Here is a 17304-nt window from a genome sequence, read left to right as displayed (position 1 = left end):
GAATGGAGACAGGAGGGTGGAGACTTGAGGCGAGGATGGAGACAGGAGTCTGGAGACTTGAGGCGAGGATGGAGACAGGAGTCTGGAGACTTGAGGCGAGGATGGAGACAGGAGTCTGGAGACTTGAGGCGAGGATGGAGACAGGAGGGTGGAGACGAGGCGAGGATGGAGACAGGAGGGTGGAGACTTGAGGCGAGGATGCAGACAGGAGGGTGGAGACTTGAGGGGTGGCTGGAGGCTGGAGGCAGGAGGCTTGAGGCGAGGCTAGAGGCTGGAGGCAAGAGGCAGGAGACCTGAGGGTTGGCTGGAGGCTGGAGGCAGGAGAGTTGAGTCGAGGCTGGAGGCTGGAGGCAAGAGACTTGAGGCGAGGCTGGAGAATGGAGGCAGGAGACTTCAGGCGAGGCTGGAGGCTGGAGGCTGGAGGCAAGAGACATGAGGCGAGGCTGGAGGCTGGAGGCTGGAGGCAAGAGACTTGAGGCGAGGCTGGAGAATGGAGGCAGGAGACTTCAGGCGAGGCTGGAGGCTGGAGGCTGGAGGCAAGAGACATGAGGCGAGGCTGGAGGCTGGAGGCTGGAGGCAAGAGACTTGAGGAGAGGATGGAGACAGGAGTCTGGAGACTTGAGGCGAGGATGGAGACAGGAGTCTGGAGACCTGAGGGGAGGCTGGAGGCTGGAGACGAGGCGAGGCTGGAGGCAGGAGACTTGAGGGGTGGCTGGAGGCTGGAGGCAGGAGGCTTGAGGTGAGGCTGGACGCAGGAGGCTGGAGACTTGAGGCGAGGATGGAGACAGGAGTCTGGAGACCTGAGGCGAGGATGGAGACAGGAGTCTGGAGACTTGAGGCGAGGATGGAGACAGGAGGGTGGAGACTTGAGGCGAGGATGGAGACAGGAGGGTGGAGACTTGAGGCGAGGATGGAGACAGGAGGGTGGAGACTTGAGGCGAGGATGGAGACAGGAGTCTGGAGACTTGAGGCGAGGATGGAGACAGGAGGGTGGAGACTTGAGGCGAGGATGGAGACAGGAGGGTGGAGACTTAAGGTGAGGATGGAGACAGGAGGGTGGAGACTTGAGGCGAGGATGGAGACAGGAAGCAAGAGGCAGGAGACCTGAGGGGAGGCTGGAGGCTGGAGGCAGGAGACTTGAGGCAAGGCTGGAGACAGGAGTCTGGAGACTTGAGGCAAGGATGGAGACAGGAGGGTGGAGACTTGAGGTGAGAATGGAGACAGGAGGGTGGAGACTTGAGGCGAGGATGGAGACAGGAGTCTGGAGACTTGAGGCGAGGATGGAGACAGGAGTCTGGAGACTTGAGGCGAGGATGGAGACAGGAGTCTGGAGACTTGAGGCGAGGATGGAGACAGGAGGGTGGAGACTTGAGGCGAGGATGCAGACAGGAGGGTGGAGACTTGAGGGGTGGCTGGAGGCTGGAGGCAGGAGGCTTGAGGCGAGGCTAGAGGCTGGAGGCAAGAGGCAGGAGACCTGAGGGTTGGCTGGAGGCTGGAGGCAGGAGAGTTGAGTCGAGGCTGGAGGCTGGAGGCAAGAGACTTGAGGCGAGGCTGGAGAATGGAGGCAGGAGACTTCAGGCGAGGCTGGAGGCTGGAGGCTGGAGGCAAGAGACATGAGGCGAGGCTGGAGGCTGGAGGCTGGAGGCAAGAGACTTGAGGAGAGGATGGAGACAGGAGTCTGGAGACTTGAGGCGAGGATGGAGACAGGAGTCTGGAGACCTGAGGGGAGGCTGGAGGCTGGAGGCTGGAGACGAGGCGAGGCTGGAGGCAGGAGACTGGAGATTTGAGGCGAGGCTGGAGGCTGGAGACTTGAGGGGTGGCTGGAGGCTGGAGGCAGGAGGCTTGAGGCGAGGTTGGAGACAGGAGGCAAGAGGCAGGAGACCTGAAGCGAGGCTGGACGCAGGAGGCTGGAGACTTGAGACGAGGCTGGAGGGAGGAAAATTGAGGTGAGGCTGGAGTCTGAAGGCAGGAAACGAGGCGAGGCTTAATGCTGGAGACTGGAGAATTGAGGCGAGGCTGGAGGCTGGAGATTTGAGGCGAGGATGGAGACAGGAGGGTGGAGACTGGAGGCGAGGCTGGAGATTTGAGGTGAGGCGAGGCTGGAGGCTGGAGATTTGAGGCGAAGCGAGGCTGGAGACTGGAGGCGAGGCTGGAGATTTGAGGTGAGGCGAGGCTGGAGGCTGGGACTTGAGGCGAGGCTGGAGGCTGGAGACTTGAGGCGAAGCGTGGCTGGAGACTTGAGGCTAGGCTGGAGGCTGGAGATTTGAGGTGAGGCGAGGCTGGAGGCTGGAGATTTGAGGTCAGAATGGAGACAGGAGGGTGGAGACTTGAGGCGAGGATGGAGACAGGAGTCTGGAGACTTGAGGCGAGGATGGAGACAGGAGTCTGGAGACTTGAGGCGAGGATGGAGACAGGAGGGTGGAGACTTGAGGTGAGAATGGAGACAGGAGGGTGGAGACTTGAGGTGAGAATGGAGAGAGGAGGGTGGAGACTTGAGGCGAGGATGGAGACAGGAGGGTGGAGACTTGAGGCGAGGATGGAGACAGGAGTCTGGAGACTTGAGGCGAGGATGGAGACAGGAGGGTGGAGACTTGAGGCGAGGCTGGAGACAGGAGTCTGGAGACTTGAGGCGAGGATGGAGACAGGAGTCTGGAGACTTGAGGCGAGGATGGAGACAGGAGGGTGGAGACTTGAGGCGAGGATGGAGACAGGAGGGTGGAGACTTGAGGCGAGGCTGGAGACAGGAGTCTGGAGACTTGAGGCGAGGATGGAGACAGGAGGGTGGAGACTTGAGGCGAGGATGGAGACAGGAGGGTGGAGACTTGACGCGAGGATGGAGACAGGAGGCTGGAGACTTGAGGCGAGGCTGGAGACAGGAGTCTGGAGACTTGAGGCGAGGATGGAGACAGGAGGGTGGAGACTTGTGGCGAGGATGGAGACAGGAGGGTGGAGACTTGACGCGAGGATGGAGACAGGAGGGTGGAGACTTGAGGCTATGGTGGAGGCAAGAGACTTGAGGTGAGGCTGGAGGCTAGAGGCAGGAGACCTGAGGGGAGGCTGGAGACGAGGCGAGGCTGGAGGCTGGAGGCTGGAGATTTGAGGCGAGGATGGAGCAGGAGGCTGGAGACTTGGGTGGCTGGAGGCTGGAGGCAGGAGGCTTGAGGCGAGGCTGGAGGCTGGAGGCAAGAGGCAGGAGACCTGAGGGTTGGCTGGAGGCTGGAGGCAGGAGAGTTGAGTCGAGGCTGGAGGCTGCAGGCAAGAGACTTGAGGCGAGGCTGGAGAATGGCGGCAGGAGACTTCAGGCGAGGCTGGAGGCTGGAGGCTGGAGGCAAGAGACATGAGGCGAGGCTGGAGGCTGGAGGCTTGAGGTGAGGCTGGAGGCTGGAGTCTGGAGACTTGAGGCGAGGATGGAGACAGGAGGCTGGAGACTTGAGGCTGGAGACTTGAGGCGAGCATGGAGACAGGAGTCTGGAGACTTGAGGCGAGGATGGAGACAGGAGGGTGGAGACTTGAGGCGAGGATGGAGACAGGAGGGTGGAGACTTGAGGTGAGGATGGAGGCAGGAGTCTGGAGACTTGAGGCGAGGATGGAGGCAGGAGGGTGGAGACTTGAGGCGAGGACGGAGACAGGAGGGTGGAGACTTGAGTCGAGGCTGGAGACAGGAGGGTGGAGACTTGAGGAGAGGATGGAGACAGGAGTCTGGAGACTTGAGGCGAGGATGGAGACAGGAGTCTGGAGACCTGAGGGGAGGCTGGAGGCTGGAGGTAGGAGGCTTGAGGTGAGGCCGGAGGCAGGAGGCTGGAGACGAGGTGAGGCAGGAGGCAGGAGGCTGGAGACGAGGCGAGGCTGGAGGCAGGAGACTGGAGATTTGAGGTGAGGCTGGAGGCTGGTGACTTGAGGGGTGGCTGGAGGCTGGAGGCAGGAGGCTTGAGGCGAGGATGGAGACAGGAGGCAAGAGGTAGGAGACCTGAAGCGAGGCTGGACGCAGGAGGCTGGAGACTTGAGACGAGGCTGGAGGGAGGAAAATTGAGGTGAGGCTGGAGTCTGGAGGCAGGAAACGAGGCGAGGCTTAATGCTGGAGGCTGGAGAATTGAGGCGAGGCTGGAGGCTGGAGATTTGAGGCGAGGATGGAGACAGGAGGGTGGAGACTGGAGGCGAGGCTGGAGATTTGAGGTGAGGCGAAGCTGGAGGCTGGAGATTTGAGGCGAAGCGAGGCTGGAGACTGGAGGCGAGGCTGGAGATTTGAGGTGAGGCGAGGCTGGAGGCTGGAGACTTGAGGCTAGGCTGGTGGCTGGAGACTTGAGGCGAAGCGAGGCTGGAGGCTGGAGATTTGAGGCAAGGCGAGGCTGGAGGCGGGAGATTTGAGGCGAGGCGAGGCTGGAGGCTGGAGGCTTGAAGTGAGGCGAGGCTGGAGGCTGGAGCCTTGAAGCGAGGCGAGGCTGGAGGCTGGAGACTGGAGGCGAGGCTGGAGATTTGAGGTGAGGCGAGGCTGGAGGCTGGAGACCTGAGGCTAGGCTGGAGGCTGGAGATTTGAGGCGAGGCTGGAGGCTGGAGATTTGAGGCGAGGCTGGGGACTTGAGGCGAGACTGGAGACAGGAGGGTGGGGACGAGGTGAGGCTGGAGGCAGGAGGCTGGAGACGAGGCTATGCTGGAGGAAGGATACTTGAAGCGAGGCTGGAGGCTGGAGGCAGGAGACCTGAGGGGTGGCTGGAGGCTGAGGGCAGGAGGCTTGAGGCGAGTCTGGAGGCTGGAGGCAGGAGGCTTGAGGCGAGGCTTACTTGAGGCGTGGCTGGAGGATGGAGGCAGGAGGCTTGAGGGGTGGCTGGAGACTGGAGACGATGCGAGGCTGGAGGCGGAAACGAGGCGAGGCTGGATGCTGGAGGCTGGACAATTGAGGCGAGGCTGGAGGCTGGAGGCAGGAAAATTGAGGCGAGGCTGGATGCTGGAGGCTGGAGACTTGAGGCGAGGCTGGAGGCTGGAGGCAGGAAAATTGAGGCGAGGCTGGATGCTGGAGGCTGGAGACTTGAGGCGAGGCTGGAGGCTGGAGGCAGGAGACTTGAGGGGTGGCTGGAGGATGGAGGCAGGAGTCTTGAGGCGAGGCTGACCTGATACGTGGCTGGAGGCTGGAGGCAAGAGGCAGGAGACCTGAAGAGAGGCTGGAGGCTGGAGGGAGGAGAATTGAAGCGAGGCTGGAGGCTGGAGGGAGGAGAATTGAGGCGTGGCTGGATGCAGGAGACTTGAGTCGAGGCTGGAAGCAGGAGGCTGGAGACGAAGCAAGGCTGGAGGCAGGAGGCTGGAGATTCGAGGTGAGGCTGGAGAATTGAGGCGAGGCTGGAGACTGGAGGCAGGAGACCTGAGGGGTGGCTGGAGGCTGGAGGGAGGAGAATTGAGGCGTGGCTGGATGCAGGAGACTTGAGTGGAGGCTGGAGGCAGGAGGCTGGAGACGAGGCTAGGCTGGAGGCAGGAGGCTGGAGACTTGAGGCTATACTGGAGACAGGATACTTGAGGCGAGGCTGGAGGCTGGAGGCAGGAGACTTGAGGGGTGGCTGGAGGCTGGAGGCAGGAGGCTTGAGGCGAGGCTGGAGGCTGGTGGTAGGAGGCTTGAGGCGAGGATGGAGACAAGAGGCTGGAGAATTGAGGCGAGGCTGGAGGCTGGAGGCAGGAGACCTGAGGGGTGGCTGGAGGCTGGAGGGAGGAGAATTGAGGCGTGGCTGGATGCAGGAGACTTGAGGCGAGGCTGGAGACAGGAGGTTGGAGACTTGAGGCGAGGATGGAGACAGGAGGGTGGAGACGAGGCGAGGATGGAGACAGGAGTCTGGAGACTTGAGGCGAGGATGCAGACAGGAGTCTGGAGACTTGAGGCGAGGATGGAGACAGGAGGGTGGAGACTTGAGGCGAGGATGGAGACAGGAGGGTGGAGACTTGAGGCGAGGATGGAGACAGGAGGGTGGAGACTTGAGGCGAGGATGGAGACAGGAGGGTGGAGACTTGAGGCGAGGATGGAGACAGGAGGGTGGAGACTTGAGGCGAGGCTGGAGACAGGAGTCTGGAGACTTGAGGTGAGGCGAGGCGAGGCTGGAGACTTGAGGCGAGGCTGCAGGCTGGAGACCTGTGGCGAGGCGAGGCGAGGCTAGAGGTTGGAGACGTGAGGCGAGGTGAGGCTGGAGACTGGAGACATGTGGCGAGGCGAGGCGAGGCTAGAGGTTGGAGACGCGAGGCGAGGCAAGGCTGGAGACGTGAGGGGAGGCTAGAGGTTGGAGACGTGAGGCGAGGCGAGGCTGGAGGCTGCAGACGAGGCGAGGCTGGAGACGTGAGGCAACGCGAGGCTGGAGGCTGGAGACTTGAGGCGAGGCTGGAGGCTGGAGACTTGAGGCGAGGCTGGAGGGTGTGGACTTGAGGCGAAGAGTGGCTGGAGACTTGAAGCGAGGCGAGGCGAGGCTGGAGACTTGAGGCGAGGCTGGAGACTTGAGGCGAGACGAGGCTGGAGGCTGAAGACTTGAGGCGAGGCTGGAGGTTGGAGACCTGAGGTGAGGCTGGAGACTGGAGGCGAGGCTGGAGACTGGAGGCGAGGCTGGAGACTGGAGGTGAGGCGAGGCTGTAGACTGGAGACTTGAGGCGAGACGAGGCTGGAGGCTGGAGACTTGGGTGGCTGGAGGCTGGAGGCAGGAGGCTTGAGGCGAGGCTGGAGGCTGGAGGCAAGAGGCAGGAGACCTGAGGGTTGGCTGGAGGCTGGAGGCAGGAGAGTTGAGTCGAGGCTGGAGGCTGCAGGCAAGAGACTTGAGGCGAGGCTGGAGAATGGCGGCAGGAGACTTCAGGCGAGGCTGGAGGCTGGAGGCTGGAGGCAAGAGACACGAGGCGAGGCTGGAGGCTGGAGGCTGGAGGCTTGAGGTGAGGCTGGAGGCTGGAGTCTGGAGACTTGAGGCGAGGATGGAGACAGGAGGCTGGAGACTTGAGGCTGGAGACTTGAGGCGAGCATGGAGACAGGAGTCTGGAGACTTGAGGCGAGGATGGAGACAGGAGGGTGGAGACTTGAGCGAGGATGGAGACAGGAGGGTGGAGACTTGAGGTGAGGATGGAGGCAGGAGTCTGGAGACTTGAGGCGAGGATGGAGGCAGGAGGGTGGAGACTTGAGGCGAGGACGGAGACAGGAGGGTGGAGACTTGAGTCGAGGCTGGAGACAGGAGGGTGGAGACTTGAGGAGAGGATGGAGACAGGAGTCTGGAGACTTGAGGCGAGGATGGAGACAGGAGTCTGGAGACCTGAGGGGAGGCTGGAGGCTGGAGGTAGGAGGCTTGAGGTGAGGCCGGAGGCAGGAGGCTGGAGACGAGGTGAGGCAGGACGCAGGAGGCTGGAGACGAGGCGAGGCTGGAGGCAGGAGACTGGAGATTTGAGGTGAGGCTGGAGGCTGGAGACTTGAGGGGTGGCTGGAGGCTGGAGGCAGGAGGCTTGAGGCGAGGATGGAGACAGGAGGCAAGAGGCAGGAGACCTGAAGCGAGGCTGGACGCAGGAGGCTGGAGACTTGAGACGAGGCTGGAGGGAGGAAAATTGAGGTGAGGCTGGAGTCTGGAGGCAGGAAACGAGGCGAGGCTTAATGCTGGAGGCTGGAGAATTGAGGCGAGGCTGGAGGCTGGAGATTTGAGGCGAGGATGGAGACAGGAGGGTGGAGACTGGAGGCGAGGCTGGAGATTTGAGGTGAGGCGAAGCTGGAGGCTGGAGATTTGAGGCGAAGCGAGGCTGGAGACTGGAGGCGAGGCTGGAGATTTGAGGTGAGGCGAGGCTGGAGGCTGGAGACTTGAGGCGAAGCGAGGCTGGAGGCTGGAGATTTGAGGCAAGGCGAGGCTGGAGGCGGGAGATTTGAGGCGAGGCGAGGCTGGAGGCTGGAGGCTTGAGGTGAGGCGAGGCTGGAGGCTGGAGCCTTGAAGCGAGGCGAGGCTGGAGGCTGGAGACTGGAGGCGAGGCTGGAGATTTGAGGTGAGGCGAGGCTGGAGGCTGGAGACTTGAGGCTAGGCTGGAGGCTGGAGATTTGAGGCGAGGCTGGAGGCTGGAGATTTGAGGCGATGCTGGGGACTTGAGGCGAGACTGGAGTCAGGAGGGTGGAGACTTGAGGCGAGGATGGAGACAGGAGGGTGGGGACTTGAGGCGAGGATGGAGACAGGAGTCTGGAGACTTGAGGCGAGGATGGAGTCAGGAGTCTGGAGACTTGAGGCTATGATGGAGGCAGGAGACTTGAGGCGAGGCTGGAGGCTGGAGGCAGGAGACTTGAGGGGTGGCTGGAGGCTGGAGGCAGGATGCTTGAGGTGAGGCTGGAGGCTGGAGGCAGGAGACTTGAGGGGTGGCTGGAGGCTGGAGTCAGGATGCTTGAGGTGAGGCTGGAGGCTGGAGGCAGGAGACTTGAGGGGTGGCTAGAGGCTGGAGGCAGGATGCTTGAGGTGAGGCTGGAGGCTAGAGGCAGGAGACCTGAGGGGTGGCTGGAGGCGGAAACGAGGTGAGGCTGGATGCTGGAGGCTGGACAATTGAGGCGAGGCTGGAGGCTGGATGCAGGAAAATTCAGGTGAGGCTTGACGCAGGAGGCTGGAGGCAAGTCTGGAGGCTGGAGACTTGAGTCGAGGCTGGAGGCAGGAGTCTGGAGACGAGGCGAGGCTGGAGGCAGGAGGCTGGAGATTTGAGGCTATGCTGGAGGCTGGATACTTGAGGCGAGGCTGGAGGCTGGAGGCAGGAGACCTGAGGGGTGGCTGGAGGCTGGAGGCAGGAGGCTTGAGGCGAGTCTGGAGGCTGGAGGCAGGAGGCTTGAGGCGAGGCTGACTTGAGGCATGGCTGGAGGCTGGAAGCAAGAGGCAGGAGACCTGAAGCGAGGCTGGAGGCTGGAGGGAGGAGACTTGAAGCGAGGCTGGAGGCTATAGGGAGGAGAATTGAGGCGAGGCTGGAAGCAGGGGGCTGGAGACTTGAGGCGAGGTTGAAGGCTGGAGATTTGAGGCTATGCTGGAGGCTGGATACTTGAGACGAGGCTGGAGGCTGGAGGCTGGAGGCAAGAGACCTGAGGCGAGGCTGGAGGCTGGAGGTAGGAGACTTGAGACGAAGCTGGAGGCTTTGGGCGAGGCTGGAGGCAGGAGGCTGGGGACGAGGTGAGGCTGGAGGCAGGAGGCTGGAGACGAGGCTATGCTGGAGGAAGGATACTTGAAGCGAGGCTGGAGGCTGGAGGCAGGAGACCTGAGGGGTGGCTGGAGGCTGAGGGCAGGAGGCTTGAGGCGAGTCTGGAGGCTGGAGGCAGGAGGCTTGAGGCGAGGCTTACTTGAGGCGTGGCTGGAGGATGGAGGCAGGAGGCTTGAGGGGTGGCTGGAGACTGGAGACGAGGCGAGGCTGGAGGCGGAAACGAGGCGAGGCTGGATGCTGGAGGCTGGACAATTGAGGCGAGGCTGGAGGCTGGAGGCAGGAAAATTGAGGCGAGGCTGGATGCTGGAGGCTGGAGACTTGAGGCGAGGCTGGAGGCTGGAGGCAGGAAAATTGAGGCGAGGCTGGATGCTGGAGGCTGGAGACTTGAGGCGAGGCTGGAGGCTGGAGGCAGGAGACTTGAGGGGTGGCTGGAGGATGGAGGCAGGAGTCTTGAGGCGAGGCTGACCTGATACGTGGCTGGAGGCTGGAGGCAAGAGGCAGGAGACCTGAAGAGAGGCTGCAGGCTGGAGGGAGGAGAATTGAAGCGAGGCTGGAGGCTGGAGGGAGGAGAATTGAGGCGTGGCTGGATGCAGGAGACTTGAGTCGAGGCTGGAAGCAGGAGGCTGGAGACGAAGCAAGGCTGGAGGCAGGAGGCTGGAGATTCGAGGTGAGGCTGGAGAATTGAGGCGAGGCTGGAGACTGGAGGCAGGAGACCTGAGGGGTGGCTGGAGGCTGGAGGGAGGAGAATTGAGGCGTGGCTGGATGCAGGACACTTGAGTGGAGGCTGGAGGCAGGAGGCTGGAGACGAGGCTAGGCTGGAGGCAGGAGGCTGGAGACTTGAGGCTATACTGGAGGCAGGATACTTGAGGCGAGGCTGGAGGCTGGAGGCAGGAGACTTGAGGGGTGGCTGGAGGCTGGAGGCAGGAGGCTTGAGGCGAGGCTGGAGGCTGGAGGTAGGAGGCTTGAGGCGAGGATGGAGACAAGAGGCTGGAGAATTGAGGCGAGGCTGGAGGCTGGAGGCAGGAGACCTGAGGGGTGGCTGGAGGCTGGAGGGAGGAGAATTGAGGCGTGGCTGGATGCAGGAGACTTGAGGCGAGGCTGGAGACAGGAGGTTGGAGACTTGAGGCGAGGATGGAGACAGGAGGGTGGAGACGAGGCGAGGATGGAGACAGGAGTCTGGAGACTTGAGGCGAGGATGCAGACAGGAGTCTGGAGACTTGAGGCGAGGATGGAGACAGGAGGGTGGAGACTTGAGGCGAGGATGGAGACAGGAGGGTGGAGACTTGAGGCGAGGATGGAGACAGGAGGGTGGAGACTTGAGGCGAGGATGGAGACAGGAGGGTGGAGACTTGAGGCGAGGCTGGAGACAGGAGTCTGGAGACTTGAGGTGAGGCGAGGCGAGGCTGGAGACTTGAGGCGAGGCTGCAGGCTGGAGACCTGTGGCGAGGCGAGGCGAGGCTAGAGGTTGGAGACGTGAGGCGAGGTGAGGCTGGAGACTGGAGACATGTGGCGAGGCGAGGCGAGGCTAGAGGTTGGAGACGCGAGGCGAGGCAAGGCTGGAGACGTGAGGGGAGGCTAGAGGTTGGAGACGTGAGGCGAGGCGAGGCTGGAGGCTGCAGACGAGGCGAGGCTGGAGACGTGAGGCAACGCGAGGCTGGAGGCTGGAGACTTGAGGCGAGGCTGGAGGCTGGAGACTTGAGGCGAGGCTGGAGGGTGGGGACTTGAGGCGAAGAGAGGCTGGAGACTTGAAGCGAGGCGAGGCGAGGCTGGAGACTTGAGGCGAGGCTGGAGACTTGAGGCGAGACGAGGCTGGAGGCTGGAGACTTGAGGCGAGGCTGGAGGTTGGAGACCTGAGGCGAGGCTGGAGACTGGAGATTTGAGGTGAGGCTGGAGACTGGAGGCGAGGCTGGAGCCTGGAGGCGAGGCTGGAGACTGGAGGTGAGGCGAGGCTGTAGACTGGAGACTTGAGGCGAGACGAGGCTGGAGGCTGGAGACTTGGGTGGCTGGAGGCTGGAGGCAGGAGGCTTGAGGCGAGGCTGGAGGCTGGAGGCAAGAGGCAGGAGACCTGAGGGTTGGCTGGAGGCTGGAGGCAGGAGAGTTGAGTCGAGGCTGGAGGCTGCAGGCAAGAGACTTGAGGCGAGGCTGGAGAATGGCGGCAGGAGACTTCAGGCGAGGCTGGAGGCTGGAGGCTGGAGGCAAGAGACATGAGGCGAGGCTGGAGGCTGGAGGCTGGAGGCTTGAGGTGAGGCTGGAGGCTGGAGTCTGGAGACTTGAGGCGAGGATGGAGACAGGAGGCTGGAGACTTGAGGCTGGAGACTTGAGGCGAGCATGGAGACAGGAGTCTGGAGACTTGAGGCGAGGATGGAGACAGGAGGGTGGAGACTTGAGGCGAGGATGGAGACAGGAGGGTGGAGACTTGAGGTGAGGATGGAGGCAGGAGTCTGGAGACTTGAGGCGAGGATGGAGGCAGGAGGGTGGAGACTTGAGGCGAGGACGGAGACAGGAGGCTGGAGACTTGAGTCGAGGCTGGAGACAGGAGGGTGGAGACTTGAGGAGAGGATGGAGACAGGAGTCTGGAGACTTGAGGCGAGGATGGAGACAGGAGTCTGGAGACCTGAGGGGAGGCTGGAGGCTGGAGGTAGGAGGCTTGAGGTGAGGCCGGAGGCAGGAGGCTGGAGACGAGGTGAGGCAGGAGGCAGGAGGCTGGAGACGAGGCGAGGCTGGAGGCAGGAGACTGGAGATTTGAGGTGAGGCTGGAGGCTGGAGACTTGAGGGGTGGCTGGAGGCTGGAGGCAGGAGGCAGGAGACCTGAAGCGAGGCTGGACGCAGGAGGCTGGAGACTTGAGACGAGGCTGGAGGGAGGAAAATTGAGGTGAGGCTGGAGTCTGGAGGCAGGAAACGAGGCGAGGCTTAATGCTGGAGGCTGGAGAATTGAGGCGAGGCTGGAGGCTGGAGATTTGAGGCGAGGATGGAGACAGGAGGGTGGAGACTGGAGGCGAGGCTGGAGATTTGAGGTGAGGCGAAGCTGGAGGCTGGAGATTTGAGGCGAAGCGAGGCTGGAGACTGGAGGCGAGGCTGGAGATTTGAGGTGAGGCGAGGCTGGAGGCTGGAGACTTGAGGCTAGGCTGGAGGCTGGAGACTTGAGGCGAAGCGAGGCTGGAGGCTGGAGATTTGAGGCAAGGCGAGGCTGGAGGCGGGAGATTTGAGGCGAGGCGAGGCTGGAGGCTGGAGGCTTGAGGTGAGGCGAGGCTGGAGGCTGGAGCCTTGAAGCGAGGCGAGGCTGGAGGCTGGAGACTGGAGGCGAGGCTGGAGATTTGAGGTGAGGCGAGGCTGGAGGCTGGAGACTTGAGGCTAGGCTGGAGGCTGGAGATTTGAGGCGAGGCTGGAGGCTGGAGATTTGAGGCGAGGCTGGGGACTTGAGGCGAGACTGGAGACAGGAGGGTGGAGACTTGAGGCGAGGATGGAGACAGGAGGGTGGAGACTTGAGGCGAGGATGGAGACAGGAGTCTGGAGACTTGAGGCGAGGATGGAGTCAGGAGTCTGGAGACTTGAGGCTATGATGGAGGCAGGAGACTTGAGGTGAGGCTGGAGGCAGGAGGCTGGAGACGAGGCGAGGCTGGATGCAGGAGACTTGAGTCGAGGCTGGAGGCAGGAGGCTGGAGACTTGAGGCTATACTGGAGGCAGGATACTTGAGGCGAGGCTGGAGGCTGGAGGCAGGAGACTTGAGGGGTGGCTGGAGGCTGGAGGCAGGATGCTTGAGGTGAGGCTGGAGGCTGGAGGCAGGAGACTTGAGGGGTGGCTGGAGGCTGGAGTCAGGATGCTTGAGGTGAGGCTGGAGGCTGGAGGCAGGAGACTTGAGGGGTGGCTAGAGGCTGGAGGCAGGATGCTTGAGGTGAGGCTGGAGGCTGGAGGCAGGAGACCTGAGGGGTGGCTGGAGGCGGAAACGAGGTGAGGCTGGATGCTGGAGGCTGGACAATTGAGGCGAGGCTGGAGGCTGGATGCAGGAAAATTCAGGTGAGGCTGGACGCAGGAGGCTGGAGGCAAGTCTGGAGGCTGGAGACTTGAGTCGAGGCTGGAGGCAGGAGTCTGGAGACGAGGCGAGGCTGGAGGCAGGAGGCTGGAGATTTGAGGCTATGCTGGAGGCTGGATACTTGAGGCGAGGCTGGAGGCTGGAGGCAGGAGACCTGAGGGGTGGCTGGAGGCTGGAGGCAGGAGGCTTGAGGCGAGTCTGGAGGCTGGAGGCAGGAGGCTTGAGGCGAGGCTGACTTGAGGCATGGCTGGAGGCTGGAAGCAAGAGGCAGGAGACCTGAAGCGAGGCTGGAGGCTGGAGGGAGGAGACTTGAAGCGAGGCTGGAGGCTATAGGGAGGAGAATTGAGGCGAGGCTGGAAGCAGGGGGCTGGAGACTTGAGGCGAGGTTGAAGGCTGGAGATTTGAGGCTATGCTGGAGGCTGGATACTTGAGACGAGGCTGGAGGCTGGAGGCAGGAGACCTGAGGGGGTGGCTGGAGGCTGGAGGCAAGAGGCAGGAGACCTGAGGGGTGGCTGGAGGCTGGAGGCAAGAGACCTGAGGCGAGGCTGGAGGCTGGAGGTAGGAGACTTGAGACGAAGCTGGAGGCTTTGGGCGAGGCTGGAGGCAGGAGGCTGGGACGAGGTGAGGCTGGAGGCAGGAGGCTGGAGACGAGGCTATGCTGGAGGAAGGATACTTGAAGCGAGGCTGGAGGCTGGAGGCAGGAGACCTGAGGGGTGGCTGGAGGCTGAGGGCAGGAGGCTTGAGGCGAGTCTGGAGGCTGGAGGCAGGAGGCTTGAGGCGAGGCTTACTTGAGGCGTGGCTGGAGGATGGAGGGCAGGAGGCTTGAGGGGTGGCTGGAGACTGGAGACGAGGCGAGGCTGGAGGCGGAAACGAGGCGAGGCTGGATGCTGGAGGCTGGACAATTGAGGCGAGGCTGGAGGCTGGAGGCAGGAAAATTGAGGCGAGGCTGGATGCTGGAGGCTGGAGACTTGAGGCGAGGCTGGAGGCTGGAGGCAGGAAAATTGAGGCGAGGCTGGATGCTGGAGGCTGGAGACTTGAGGCGAGGCTGGAGGCTGGAGGCAGGAGACCTGAGGGGTGGCTGGAGGCTGGAGGGAGGAGAATTGAGGCGTGGCTGGATGCAGGAGACTTGAGTGGAGGCTGGAGGCAGGAGGCTGGAGACGAGGCTAGGCTGGAGGCAGGAGGCTGGAGACTTGAGGCTATACTGGAGGCAGGATACTTGAGGCGAGGCTGGAGGCTGGAGGCAGGAGACTTGAGGGGTGGCTGGAGGCTGGAGGCAGGAGGCTTGAGGCGAGGCTGGAGGCTGGAGGTAGGAGGCTTGAGGCGAGGATGGAGACAAGAGGCTGGAGAATTGAGGCGAGGCTGGAGGCTGGAGGCAGGAGACCTGAGGGGTGGCTGGAGGCTGGAGGGAGGAGAATTGAGGCGTGGCTGGATGCAGGAGACTTGAGGCGAGGCTGGAGACAGGAGGTTGGAGACTTGAGGCGAGGATGGAGACAGGAGGGTGGAGACGAGGCGAGGATGGAGACAGGAGTCTGGAGACTTGAGGCGAGGATGCAGACAGGAGTCTGAGACTTGAGGCGAGGATGGAGACAGGAGGGTGGAGACTTGAGGCGAGGATGGAGACAGGAGGGTGGAGACTTGAGGCGAGGATGGAGACAGGAGGGTGGAGACTTGAGGCGAGCTGGAGACAGGAGTCTGGAGACTTGAGGTGAGGCGAGGCGAGGCTGGAGACTTGAGGCGAGGCTGCAGGCTGGAGACCTGTGGCGAGGCGAGGCGAGGCTAGAGGTTGGAGACGTGAGGCGAGGTGAGGCTGGAGACTGGAGACATGTGGCGAGGCGAGGCGAGGCTAGAGGTTGGAGACGCGAGGCGAGGCAAGGCTGGAGACGTGAGGGGAGGCTAGAGGTTGGAGACGTGAGGCGAGGCGAGGCTGGAGGCTGCAGACGAGGCGAGGCTGGAGACGTGAGGCAACGCGAGACTGGAGGCTGGAGACTTGAGGCGAGGCTGGAGGCTGGAGACTTGAGGCGAGGCTGGAGGGTGGGGACTTGAGGCGAAGAGAGGCTGGAGACTTGAAGTGAGGCGAGGCGAGGCTGGAGACTTGAGGCGAGGCTGGAGACTTGAGGCGAGACGAGGCTGGAGGCTGGAGACTTGAGGCGAGGCTGGAGGTTGGAGACCTGAGGCGAGGCTGGAGACTGGAGATTTGAGGTGAGGCTGGAGACTGGAGGCGAGGCTGGAGACTGGAGGCGAGGCTGGAGACTGGAGGTGAGGCGAGGCTGTAGACTGGAGACTTGAGGCGAGACGAGGCTGGAGGCTGGAGACTTGGGTGGCTGGAGGCTGGAGGCAGGAGGCTTGAGGCGAGGCTGGAGGCTGGAGGCAAGAGGCAGGAGACCTGAGGGTTGGCTGGAGGCTGGAGGCAGGAAAGTTGAGTCGAGGCTGGAGGCTGCAGGCAAGAGACTTGAGGCGAGGCTGGAGAATGGCGGCAGGAGGACTTCAGGCGAGGCTGGAGGCTGGAGGCTGGAGGCAAGAGACATGAGGCGAGGCTGGAGGCTGGAGGCTGGAGGCTGGAGTCTGGAGACTTGAGGCGAGGATGGAGACAGGAGGCTGGAGACTTGAGGCTGGAGACTTGAGGCGAGCATGGAGACAGGAGTCTGGAGACTTGAGGCGAGGATGGAGACAGGAGGGTGGAGACTTGAGGCGAGGATGGAGACAGGAGGGTGGAGACTTGAGGTGAGGATGGAGGCAGGAGTCTGGAGACTTGAGGCCAGGATGGAGGCAGGAGGGTGGAGACTTGAGGCGAGGACGGAGACAGGAGGGTGGAGACTTGAGTCGAGGCTGGAGACCAGGAGGGTGGAGACTTGAGGAGAGGATGGAGACAGGAGTCTGGAGACTTGAGGCGAGGATGGAGACAGGAGTCTGGAGACCTGAGGGGAGGCTGGAGGCTGGAGGTAGGAGGCTTGAGGTGAGGCCGGAGGCAGGAGGCTGGAGACGAGGTGAGGCAGGAGGCAGGAGGCTGGAGACGAGGCGAGGCTGGAGGCAGGAGACTGGAGATTTGAGGTGAGGCTGGAGGCTGGAGACTTGAGGGGTGGCTGGAGGCTGGAGGCAGGAGGCTTGAGGCGAGGATGGAGACAGGAGGCAAGAGGCAGGAGACCTGAAGCGAGGCTGGACGCAGGAGGCTGGAGACTTGAGACGAGACTGGAGGGAGGAAAATTGAGGTGAGGCTGGAGTCTGGAGGCAGGAAACGAGGCGAGGCTTAATGCTGGAGGCTGGAGAATTGAGGCGAGGCTGGAGGCTGGAGATTTGAGGCGAGGATGGAGACAGGAGGGTGGAGACTGGAGGCGAGGCTGGAGATTTGAGGTGAGGCGAAGCTGGAGGCTGGAGATTTGAGGCGAAGCGAGGCTGGAGTCTGGAGGCGAGGCTGGAGATTTGAGGTGAGGCGAGGCTGGAGGCTGGAGACTTGAGGCTAGGCTGGAGGCTGGAGACTTGAGGCGAAGCGAGGCTGGAGGCTGGAGATTTGAGGCAAGGCGAGGCTGGAGGCGGGAGATTTGAGGCGAGGCGAGGCTGGAGGCTGGAGGCTTGAGGTGAGGCGAGGCTGGAGGCTGGAGCCTTGAAGCGAGGCGAGGCTGGAGGCTGGAGACTGGAGGCGAGGCTGGAGATTTGAGGTGAGGCGAGGCTGGAGGCTGGAGACTTGAGGCTAGGCTGGAGGCTGGAGATTTGAGGCGAGGCTGGGGACTTGAGGCGAGACTGGAGACAGGAGGGTGGAGACTTGAGGCGAGGATGGAGACAGGAGGGTGGAGACTTGAGGCGAGGATGGAGACAGGAGTCTGGAGACTTGAGGCGAGGATGGAGTCAGGAGTCTGGAGACTTGAGGCTATGATGGAGGCAGGAGACTTGAGGTGAGGCTGGAGGCAGGAGGCTGAGACGAGGCGAGGCTGGATGCAGGAGACTTGAGTGGAGGCTGGAGGCAGGAGGCTGGAGACTTGAGGCTATACTGGAGGCAGGATACTTGAGGCGAGGCTGGAGGCTGAGGCAGGAGACTTGAGGGGTGGCTGGAGGCTGGAGGCAGGATGCTTGAGGGGTGGCTGGAGGCTGGAGGGCAGGAGGCTTGAGGCGAGTCTGTCTGCAGGAGGCT

The sequence above is a fragment of the Mobula birostris genome, chromosome X, assembly GCF_030028105.1.
Source record: "Mobula birostris isolate sMobBir1 chromosome X, sMobBir1.hap1, whole genome shotgun sequence".
Taxonomy (NCBI): Eukaryota; Metazoa; Chordata; class Chondrichthyes; order Myliobatiformes; family Myliobatidae; genus Mobula; species Mobula birostris.
This window is presented reverse-complemented; position numbering follows the sequence as displayed.